General features: G+C 37.9%; 1 protein-coding gene across 1 annotated transcript in view; it reads right to left on the bottom strand.

Moving 5' to 3' along the window:
* EYA4 (EYA transcriptional coactivator and phosphatase 4) overlaps positions 1-10,682 on the bottom strand; it is a 158,218-nt gene extending 147,536 nt beyond the window's left edge. The window contains exon 1 of the mRNA XM_027898957.1: positions 10,529-10,682. The gene's annotated coding sequence lies outside the window, so the exon portion shown is untranslated. The remainder of the gene's footprint in view (positions 1-10,528) is intronic.
* Between the last annotated feature and the right edge of the window lie 657 nt (positions 10,683-11,339).

Raw genomic sequence — 11,339 nt, 5'->3', positions numbered from 1 at the left:
TCTTTACCTTGAGAGTGGCAGAACATTGGAACAGGCTACCAGAGAGGTCATGGAGTCTGCCTATCTGGAGACATTCAAAACCACATGATGTGTTCCTGTGTAACCTGCTCTAGGTGACCCTGTCTTGGCAGGGCATTGGACTGGATATCCAGAGGCCCCTTCCAACTCCAATAATTCTGTGATTCTGTGAAAATAAACAAAATTATAATCATAGAGCTTTCTAAAAACTGGAGATCACTGTCCACACTTTGGCAAAAAAAGAAGATGTCAGGTTTCTTATCTTTTGCTGGAAGGCAAAATGAAAACTTGCCTCTCATCATAATCTCAGAAAAGCAATTGCTCGATATATATCTAATTTTAGAACTAATTTATATTTACATTAAATAATTTTTAGCTTTGTTTGCTTTGGTGTTCTATCTTCTACAAGTGCTATGTTTTCCTAAAAGGAGTGTCAACGCTAATAAAAACAATTCTTTAGTGGAAAAGCGGTAAGAAACACTATTATTTATAGCTAACTTGAAGGGAGAGCAAATGATTAACACATTTTAAAAACCACAAACAGCTAAGAAGTCAAAAAAAGCCATCCTGACAGTATGACCTACTCAGAGAAAATACCCACCACACATATACAGTTCTGCGCTCATATAGATTCCTTTTGTCTTCTCTCTCCCCTGAAAAATTACACATCTATAACTAGGACATAATTTTATTATTTCCATTTTCTTTTCTGAGCATGTGAATACATTCCAGGCATAAAATACAGTAATCAAAATGGACATGATTTGTGCCACCAAACTATAATATACTGAAAAGTCCTCAAAATTTACAGTAAATAATTAGCTTTCATGCAAGTCACTATACATTTGTTACACATAGTCTTGCAAATTCTGCATGGTCTTCAGTGAATGTTTGTATAATTGTCAGTTTAGCGCAGTTTGCTTCCTTGAACTGATTTTTCTGGAGAATGGCATTGCTTATGTGGTATCTGTGGAGATTTTATTCAAGAAAAATTAAGGTGCTATTCCGACTCCGCATCAGACACTTCCAACTTAGAAACACGTCACACTACCACAAAACCATTTGGTACCAGTCAAAAGCAGGCATCAAGATAAAAATAGCAGAGCAGCTCAGACCATGAGGTCTCTGCAACAGTTAGGTATGTAAACCATGTAAGAAACAGAAAGAGCCCATGACAAGAGATCCGCCTGCTGTCCTACTATCATTGTACAACAAAACAAGTGGGAAAAGAGCAAAACAGACAGACTTTCTGGCAAACAACTGCAAGCACTGTATTTCATTGAGTTTAGGTAAAATAACATTTTGGTGCAGCATTCATCTCTTGCAAAACTGGTATCAACTTTACAGGTACTCAAATATGAGTAAAACTGACTGCCCTACTTTTCCTACCACTTCCATCCCACCTCTGTGCAACAAATAAGAAGGTTTACTTTAAGAATTTCAGAGTGCAGAATTATAAACTCAGCAATATCTCCCTTATCCTAACATTGCACAATACACCATGAAATTGTTGAGATTGAAACCAGAGCTGCAAATCCACTGATGCTCTGGGGCATCTCCCAACTGTGAGAGACCTCTTCACTCATGCTTAGATAAGCCACACAGACTTCTTCTGTCTCATTCCAATCAATTACAGATTATTCCAGACAGAAATAAATAAAACAAATGCTGAGACTGTTTCTGGCCTGGATTTGTAAACAAATCTAATCTAGAATCCCACTGTGTTCCCCTGAAAATAAAGAGAAATTTATTTGTAAAAAAATTAAAACAGTGTTTTCATATCCATGAAACCTACATAATCCTTACCAAAAAGAAAGATGGTTTCAAGGGGGAAAAAAACCCCAACAAACAAGTAATGCAAAGATGCTACTAGCTGGTCATTCCACTGCTTTGAACAACTAGATTTTCTTAGGGAAAAGGATTTGGGTTTTTACTATGAAGCATATTTTGATTAATTTCTGAGACAATTTCCTTCCCTTTTGTTGTAGAAAATAGCTGTAAACAAACAAATAAAACATTTCAGTCCTTTATAAAAAAAAATTAAAAACAGAAAGAAAAAGGTTATACTTGGTTAGCCAGAATATTTAAAGAAACACTGAAGACTTGAAAATATTATTTATTATTTCCTCTCACCCAAAAACATGTCAAATTTACTTTTCACATGTTAAAAAAAAATAAAATCACCTTGTGACACAAAAATAGCATAAAGTGACAATAAAAGTCATGTCTGAAACAGAAACCCTACTTATCATTTCAGAATTTAGGAGAATCTAAAAGTGAGCACATCCTCTACATAAAAGCAAACAGCAGCTTTACAAGGCTGGAAAAAACAACTCAAAGAATCCAAGCACATAACATCATGAAAGCCATGACAGCATCATATCTATACATCCTATTTGTTTTAAAAAGTCATGCCACAGTTTGAAGTGTATTCAGCAGTATGAGTATGCAGTGATAGTTACTGAAGAAGTTCAAATACTCTCTAGGATTCCTAGAAACATCCTGATGAAGGAAGAAGTGTGCAGTCTACCCATCCTTTTTAGCTGTCATTGCCCAGCAGTTGCCATTCCTGTTACTGCAAGCGTTTCGCATACAGTTCTTCAATGGAACATTTTGAAACACCAGAAAGAAATGTAAGTAAAGCCACTAAAAAGAAACATGGGTACTTTGGTTATTGTTTGGCAGCAGAAATGCAATGCTTTTCTTAACTAAAGTTGACAATAGCCCCTAAATGTTGCATTTGAGACAGTGTTCCTTTCTCATTCCATGAACAATGGAAAACGAAAAGTGTGAATGCAGAACTTTCCCAGAATATGGAATTCCTACTGGTGCCAGCACGCAGCTCAGGTGGTTTCTGACAGAACAGAATGACAATTATTACTCATCAAGCCTAACAATGCTGAACCACAGCCATCAAGTTAAACTGAAACCATCAGAACACAATGAATGAAAAGTAGAAAATTTTCTATGTACTGCCTTCGTCCAGCACTAAGAAAATCCTAAGTCTCATACCATAAGTGCTGTATAGTCTACATGTTTATGCTGTTGATCCTCACATGAGCTGTCTGCACTCACTATGGTTCCTAGCTCATCAGCAGTCCCCACAGGAGATGGAAATGTCATGAAATCCATGGAACAGCTCATCATCCTACAGGAGAGTCTCTTTTACTATGAGCCAGAAGCAAATGTGCCATATAAAGTAATTGAGAAAAACAAGTATTCTCAGATTTTAATTATAACAATTGCTTTGACTATACATTCGTTACCATACCTCCCTTCCCCCATTTACATATTTACTAGCTGTGATCAAACTATGCAGCATTCTCCTTTGGTAAACTAAAATTTGTTCATCCCCTGAAAGCACATTTTCCAATTGTTTAATTACTCCTCTGGTCTTATATCTGAAACTTCTCCAATTTTTCAAGCTTCCTTTCACAAAGCTAAGGAAGAGTACAGCTTTGCAGTAGTAGCTACACCCACACTACCTACACAGGTAAAGTAACCTCTCTGCCAAGTACTTAATTCAGTTTAAATTACTACTCCTTTTTTGTCTACAATACCATTATGATGATTTGCTATGGCCTCCAGTTGTTGGGTTTTTTTAAAATAAACTGCTGGTTTGTAGTGAAACACATACTGTTTGCTTGCCCTCAATTTGTTCAATGAGACAGAGCACTCTTAACTCTCTTTGTTTTTTACAAATCCCTCAGTCTTTGTAGTAGCAGTACTGCAGGCATTACAATCTAACAACAGAAGTACAAGGAAGTTTGTAAGAAGAAAAATCTCTTTTATTAGGTCAGCAATTGTTCTAAACAAGAGTATTACTTCTTGTAGTACTTACTAATCTTTGTTTCACAGGTAAAATAACAACTAGGTTTTGATTTGATGACTAGCCCCTGAAAAAAAACTCTTTGTAATAGCATCCTCTTTAAAGACTTGTTAAAAAGTATTTGTGAATTCTATACTTTAATTTGCTCTTTAATCCATTTCACTTATGCCAAGTTGATTTTGTACCCTTCAAGTTTATTAATCAAAAGATCATGTCAGCCCAAAATCCTTTCAGAATTTTATTACATCACTACACTTATCTTTGGAAATCAAACTTGTACTCACATCAAAAATAATATCCCTGGTTCAGTGTTCATAAACCCATGATGCAGTACAGTATGCATATTTCAGTGTTATACGGGAACAACATAAAAAAAGGCATTTGGAACGTGATAGCACGTAAGTTAATACTTTGTGACGGTAGAGGCTAATAAAAAATATAGATGCCATAAATTAAGCACTTGTCTACAGTGACAGCTAAGTAATGGCCACTTCTGAGAAATTATTACACTTCTTTCCCCAGGAATAGTGGTAAAAGAATACAGCCTGTCACGACCGCCGCAGCCCTTGGCACTGACGTTCTACTTCTAGTGGGGTTATACTCCGCCTGTCCCCTGCAAGCCCAGCTTTTGGACAATATTGCAAAGATCTGAAAAAGCTCTATCATTTGGTATCATGTCTGAACTCCTGCCTTCCTTTGAGAAAATCATACCTGTTCTCTCCAATGGCTTCAATACTTTCCTTATTGTTTCAACCTGCAGATATATCTGCAAATTATTTGCAGTTACTTCAATTTTAGTTAATAATCCCAACATCAACAAAACCTTTCGACTAAAGACCAAGGGATCATTTTTGTAGACAATGTTTTCGTTCTGAAAAATTCCACCTATCCTGTAGACTTGACCCTGTACTTCAGTTAATAGAGGTGGCAGATTAGGTAACGGAGACTGTGGTTCTGCAGCTATTTCTGCAGCACTGCTGCCAGGCTCAGCAGCACGGGTGCTGCCACTCATTCCGACCTTTGCCTCGTTGCCAGCACAGCTGTTTGTGAACCACAGCAAGGAACAGATCCAACTTAAACGAGTGGCCGGCAGAGGAGGGTTAAGGGGCTGCTTTAGAAGCACTGCCACCAAATGTGAAACCATAGATTCACACTTTCCTGTCCTCTACCACACAAACCAGATGGAAGTAGAACTTGAGATATGGTTAGTCACACATGAGGTTACTACTATTGATGCTTATATGAACCAATACTCCTGGAAAATGAGGTAAAACCAAAGCAAAATGTTGGACGTCTTCCTACCAACCTTACAATCCAGCTGTTGCAGGCTTAGTCCTGATTTGACAGCATCTCTCAAGCTGCTATTCTAATCCTGGACTTCATTCATTGCAGATCTAAGTACGACCTCGAAAAGCTGGACAGTTTCACAACTACCAGGGAACAAACCCTTCCACTTCATTTGTTTTATGCCAAAAATTTGACTACTCACCTAGCCCTTGGAGAAATTAGATTATCCCTTAAACAGAAAACTGGGAAACAAGCTGAATCATAGCTAACTAGCTACCTGAAATTACTAGGAAACACATCATCTGGCCATTTTAGCTTAAAGACCTCCTACTGCAGATGACTCCCAGACATACTGCTGCACAGTGAGCTCAGGACTCATATGGTGCTTTGAACACAAAAATTGCTTCCCTGAACAGGCAATTGACTGAATAAAATTAATATGAACATTACACCAGCTCCTTCTACCATGACAGATTACGATAAACATAAAAATAGGTGGCTGAGTGGAAAAGTGCTTTAATCTTTCCATTTGGAAAACCCACCACAGTCCCAAATCTTGCCTTGGGGTAACAGGAAGTTTTATTTTCAAGACCCTTTCCCAGAATATAATTATTGCATTTGTAAATTGTAAAACATTCAGCCCTACTGTCCCAGCTCCCCAGTCCTCTGTGTTAAGAAGATCAGAAATGTTAGGCTGAGTCTGAGTTGCACTGCTAGACCTTGGCAGAGGAAATGTGCATTATCTCCCTGGGGGATGCCTGTTTTTGTGAAACCATGCCTATGCTGGGACACTCAGCAGAGCTGGAAGAAAGGCCTCACATATAGCATGATGTCAGGATGCATAAACTGAACTGCACAGAAGTTGGTTTAGCTGCTTTCTCTTGGGAGCAAGGTGAGCTTCATTTTCTGTGATGTTCTGGGTACATACTACAGTAAATTAAAAGGAACATCCAGATGGGATTTAATATGGTGAATGGACTTCATGCCTTTCATTGAATATGCTTGGCATTCACCAAATGTCTCTGAATAAGCACAACTTGAGTATGTACTTCCACGGGCAACGAAGTTGCCTGAACAGAATTAAAAGAATACAGACAATTAACAATATTTCTAACTGCATAATTTTCAGGAACAAAATTACTGTAAAAGGCATCTCTCTGGTCATTTATAAAATGCTACAAAAAAAAAAAAAGAAATATATATATATTCTAACACAGTCTTACGAAAATGTCTTAAAATGGAAGAAAATAAATACATATTTTGGACATTTCTACTTAATGCTCCTTTGTTTTTTTTCCCCTAAGTATTGCAGGATCACTTCCCCGTGCATGTGATCTCACACATATAATGTATATTGCAATTGCCCATAAAAAAAAACAGACTGCACTAAGAATAGAGGACTAGATACTCATCTGGCATAATGTGAGACCACTCCAGTAATTTCAGCATTCCTACTCCAATTTGCAACAGCTAAGGATCTGGCACAAAACATTAAGTTAAGTTTCCAATTACCTCATGCCCCAGCATTGATTTCAGTAGTTATATACACATAGTCATAGAGGAGAATTATTTGAAAAACTGCAAACTCAGCTCTCTATTATTTTTTACTTCTGTGGTCTAAATCAGACCTTTCATGGTATTTTAATGTAGATTTTTGTGGTTTAATTATATATGTTTCAAGAGTAGACTAGTTACTTGCTGCATCTACCCAATTAAAGAAAGAAAGGCAGCAGTAATTCTTTACACTGCTGAGAATGTCAGCTTATACTGGGTCACGTCACAAAAGTAATTAGTGTTGCCAAAAAATCTAGTGTATATTAACCTAAACACATAACTAAAAAGTTATCACCTATACAAAATCAGTCTTCCCTATGTGAATGTTTTGTAGGTTGTCTTGGGAGGTCTTTTTTTCCAATTTGCTGCTCCAAATTAGTCAAATTGTATAAACCTGCCACAGTAAGAGGCAACTGTAAAGACACAGTATTCAGTCAGCCCAGAGAGACTGAGTTCTTCTGAGACAGCACATAAATTACATCCAGCTGAACTGCCCTACACAGCCCTGCAACATTACTCGCTACACTACTTCTACAGAGAGCTGCTCAATGAAAAATCATCGAAATAGTATTTATTTATTTATTTATTTAATTATAGGAAAAAGACACAGACCTCCAAAGGAATTTAGGCACAGAAAACCTTCAAACTCCTCCTTTTCGAAACCATGGTAATTGCAGTCTAACTCAAAGTTTAGTGTCATGTACCTAAGCCTAATAGCTTAAGATCAAATTAGTCTCACTGGTATATGGACGTCCAAAAGTTCTGAAGATAATCATTGGTCATTACAATCTTCCCTTGGAGAAGTGGGGAAATTTTAGACATGGAAAAATTTCAAACAAATTAAAACTTTAATATGCTTTAACTTTAATATTCCTCAGACACCCACTCGCATTTGACATTTTGCTCAAAAGTCTGATAACTACTCTATATACAATCCTGTGACTGAGATGGCCCAGTGAATCATTTCAATACAGGATAAATGATCATTAAAGTAATTTTCACTGATTAACATTAAAGCAAAAACAGGGCCAGATATTTGTTACATTTCTCAGGCTTAGAGACAAAGAGAAGAAACCTCTTTAAAATAGTTTTCGCCAAGGTACTGTATAACAAGACATCCCAAAAGCAATCTTTCTAGCAGCATTACAAAATAAAATGTGGACTAAAAATGTGAATTTTATTGCCTCTTAAAAGAAATTTTATTATTTACTTGATATATAAGCTCTCTTCTTATCTGAGCTTTTGCACTGCAAAGTGCATCCAAGTTCCTTTAACCACTTCTGATTTAATGACAGATTTAATAACACTGCAACACAGAAATGTGGACTTGGCCAAAAAAATTTTTTTTTTCATAAAAATGTGATGTTTGTACAGCAACATTCTAAAATGTAACCTAATACATACAAGTAAAGCAGAATTTTTTTGATGCATATGATAAACCCTAGGGTTTTGATAGGTATAACATCTACTGACTTTAAAAGACCATGAAGATAAATTATTTTTAATAACCATTTTTATTTAATTTTTAAAAGAGTAGCACTAGAACCATGCCCTGAAATCTCAGGGGTGATTAAAGGGCCATGCCAAAGCTGAAAGGTTTCAAATATCAAACTATACTATTATGTCAGGGTCAGCAAGATCAATTAGCGCTTTTCAATGACAGAAAAAGGTTAAGTTGAGCACACATTTGCACAATATTTAAATCCAAAAAAGAAAAATCGCGCATATTAAGTTCACTTATAAACCTTTCGACTGATGACTGAATATCAAAACTCTTCTTCCACTTGCATAACATAAATACCGGTTTTTTTACACAAAAAGTCAGAAAGACTGCAGATACATTAGACAGTAGAAATACTACTGGACTGTCAAGTACAAAGAAAAAGTAAAGACATCTGAGTGTTTCTGCTACCAGACTTAGTTTAGCACTGAACTTCTTAAAAGCTTTAAAAATACTTGATCAACTTGACAGATGTCTGTTAGTCTGATGCCCCTGTGTTTGCATTCTTCCTGCAAACCCTGACAGTAGCAAAAAAGAATGGTAGGGAGCAAATAAACCTATTCCTATGTTCAACTAAAAAAACAAATAGAAAACTACCATACAATAAACCCATACCCACCCTTCAAATTAAAAATACTAATCTGTAAATTAACTCGTCTTAAATCTGGAAAAAAACAAACGCAATTAAAAGCCATGAGAAACATGCACACCAGGAAGCACGGAAATTTACATTTCAGTTCTTAGTATCACAAGAACACTCACTCAAAATACAGGTATGTTAGAAGTTAATTCAACACCTGTTAATACAAATGTTGCCGTCGTAAACATAGCTTGAACAAAGTACCTGGTTATGATATCAAATAAAGCCAGCATAAAATCACAATAAAAATGCAGGAGAGTAACAAAAACTAAGGACAAAAGAACACTGTGTTGAAATCAGTGATTTAGATTGGAATTGCATTATTTTGAGTAAAAGCAAAGCAAGATTACCTTTCTTCAATGTTATATTTCAAAAGTCTCTATTTAAGCCCACTTCTCTATTTCTTCAAGGAGTGATTTGAAATATTTACTACCAGACAGTACCTAATTTTAGGTTTTAAGTGCTTTAACAGCTCTATGAAATATGATCAGCAGCTGCAATATAGAAGTATGCTGAATAAAGTCTCCTTATAAAAAGGGAGACCTGTTTTACCCCGAGTTCATAAAATCCCTACTTTCAAGAAGGAAAAAGATAACAGAGGAAAAAAATAATAGCTGTGTCCTAGAACATTTGACAAAAATTCTAGGAATTTCTTTCTTCTTTCTCTATTAACTTTTGTACTTAAAAGGAAGAAGCAGTTTAAACTTTAAAACTGAAGGATTGCGCAGAACATCGTGCAATACCACCAGTACATCAAGGAAAGAGACAGGTACCTTTCCCACACCAAATGCCAGTGTTTAATATTAATTCTAGGACTGAAAGGTGAAAGTTGCATAAAGTTTAAAGTGTTAAACTGTAACGCTTGCATCAGATGCTAAAAATATGCTACAGGATACTATCTATAGCTGTATTTCTAGTTACCTTGTTTGAAATATTTTAACTGGAAACTGCAATTAACTGGAAAACCACCGTTGTCCTACTCATTACATTGCTTGTTTACAATTTATTTATTCCATTGGCATTATCCATAAAGAATAAATATCTATTGCAAAGTGTTGTGAAGCCATTAATAAATACAAATCCAGCAAGAGTAACTGTCAACTAAATTTATCAGCGGTAGTCATATACTCGTAACAATTAATAACATCATACAAATTATCTGAACAATCTACATGAAAGATTAACCAACAAACTCCTCTTTCATTTCTATTAGATATGATTGAAAAGCATCTGGTAACATAAATACCAGAACTTTCAAAAGAAAGCAAGAAGAGCTGTTTTGGACATAGCCCAGCTAACGTTAGATGTCAAATACAGAGGAAGAATCATAGGGAAGACAGCAAAATGTCAGTCTGTATTTTCACTTTACTCACAGTCTGATACCTACTGCAGGTATACAAGTATTTGTTATTTAGCAGCATTTTCAGAAATACGAGAAGGAAAAATCAAACTCACAGCAATTTTATGAAACTTTTCTTCTGAGTGTTAAGGAAATGAAACAAAAATATAGCTTGAGCTTTAATAGAAAGTGCATGCTTCAAACAACAAACTTTGAGGTCAGACTAAAAAATATATTTACAATTGTATAATTCACTCTAAATCTAAACTGTTGATTAGTTTATCTTAGATACACTTTCTAGTCTCCGCATGTGAAACACGCAAAACAAAACCCAGAAAACTGTAAATACTGGTTCCTTACTGTTCTAGCATGACTTCACGCTTAAACTCGAACCGGCCAAGGCGCTCCCTTGTCTGGTACAGCTTGCCTCCCAGGATTTTTCTAAGTACCAGCTATTTCACACCGCCACGCGCGACCTCAGCGTGTCCCTCCGTGTGCTCGGCTGCAAGCCCTGCCCGCGGGTCCCGGGGCCGGCAGCAGCGCGCCCGTTTGGCTCCGAGCGGCGGTTTCATAAATGTAAATGAAACTTTAGATGCCAACTACCGACTGGCAGCGGCGCTGCCGCGGAATCCCGCTCTCCCTTCTCGGAGGAAGGCGCCGCGGGGCTGCTCCCCCGCGGGTGGGTGCCGGGCGCGGCCCCGGGGCACCCCTGCGCCCGGGAGCGGCGCGGAGCCCCCGCGGCTCGGGGAGAACCGCCGCCGAAGCCGTGTGGAACCCAGCTGGCGGTTCTCCGCGGGCATCTGATTTTGGAAGGGTCTGTAATTGACAGCAGGAGAAGGAAATTAATGGCTATGAGCCCACTGGGTTTGAACACGGAGAATCCTGTTACCTCCTCGCGGATCAAGTACGCGCGCACACCCGCACACACACACACAAGGTTCCCCCACGTGGAAACGCTTTCTAACCAAACGCAGGACCCCGCATCGCCGGTGGGAAGGGCGGCGGGACCCCCGTGCCGGGGTTTCCCCGTGGCCCAGTCCTTCTGCGCAGCGGGGACCCGCGGCGGGGGCGGGGTGGGACGAGCCGAAAACGCACCGTTTCGTCCTTTAAAACCACAAGAAAAACAAGCCGGGGCGGGGGAGGGGAAGGGCAGGAGACATCCCTCAGGGAA

Source organism: Empidonax traillii, unplaced genomic scaffold (genome assembly GCF_003031625.1).
Source record: "Empidonax traillii isolate 1590-97213 ecotype Southwest subspecies unplaced genomic scaffold, ASM303162v1 scaffold631:size1259156, whole genome shotgun sequence".
Taxonomy (NCBI): Eukaryota; Metazoa; Chordata; class Aves; order Passeriformes; family Tyrannidae; genus Empidonax; species Empidonax traillii.
Note: the sequence above shows the minus strand (reverse complement) of the source record. Positions and strands in the feature narration are given on the sequence as shown.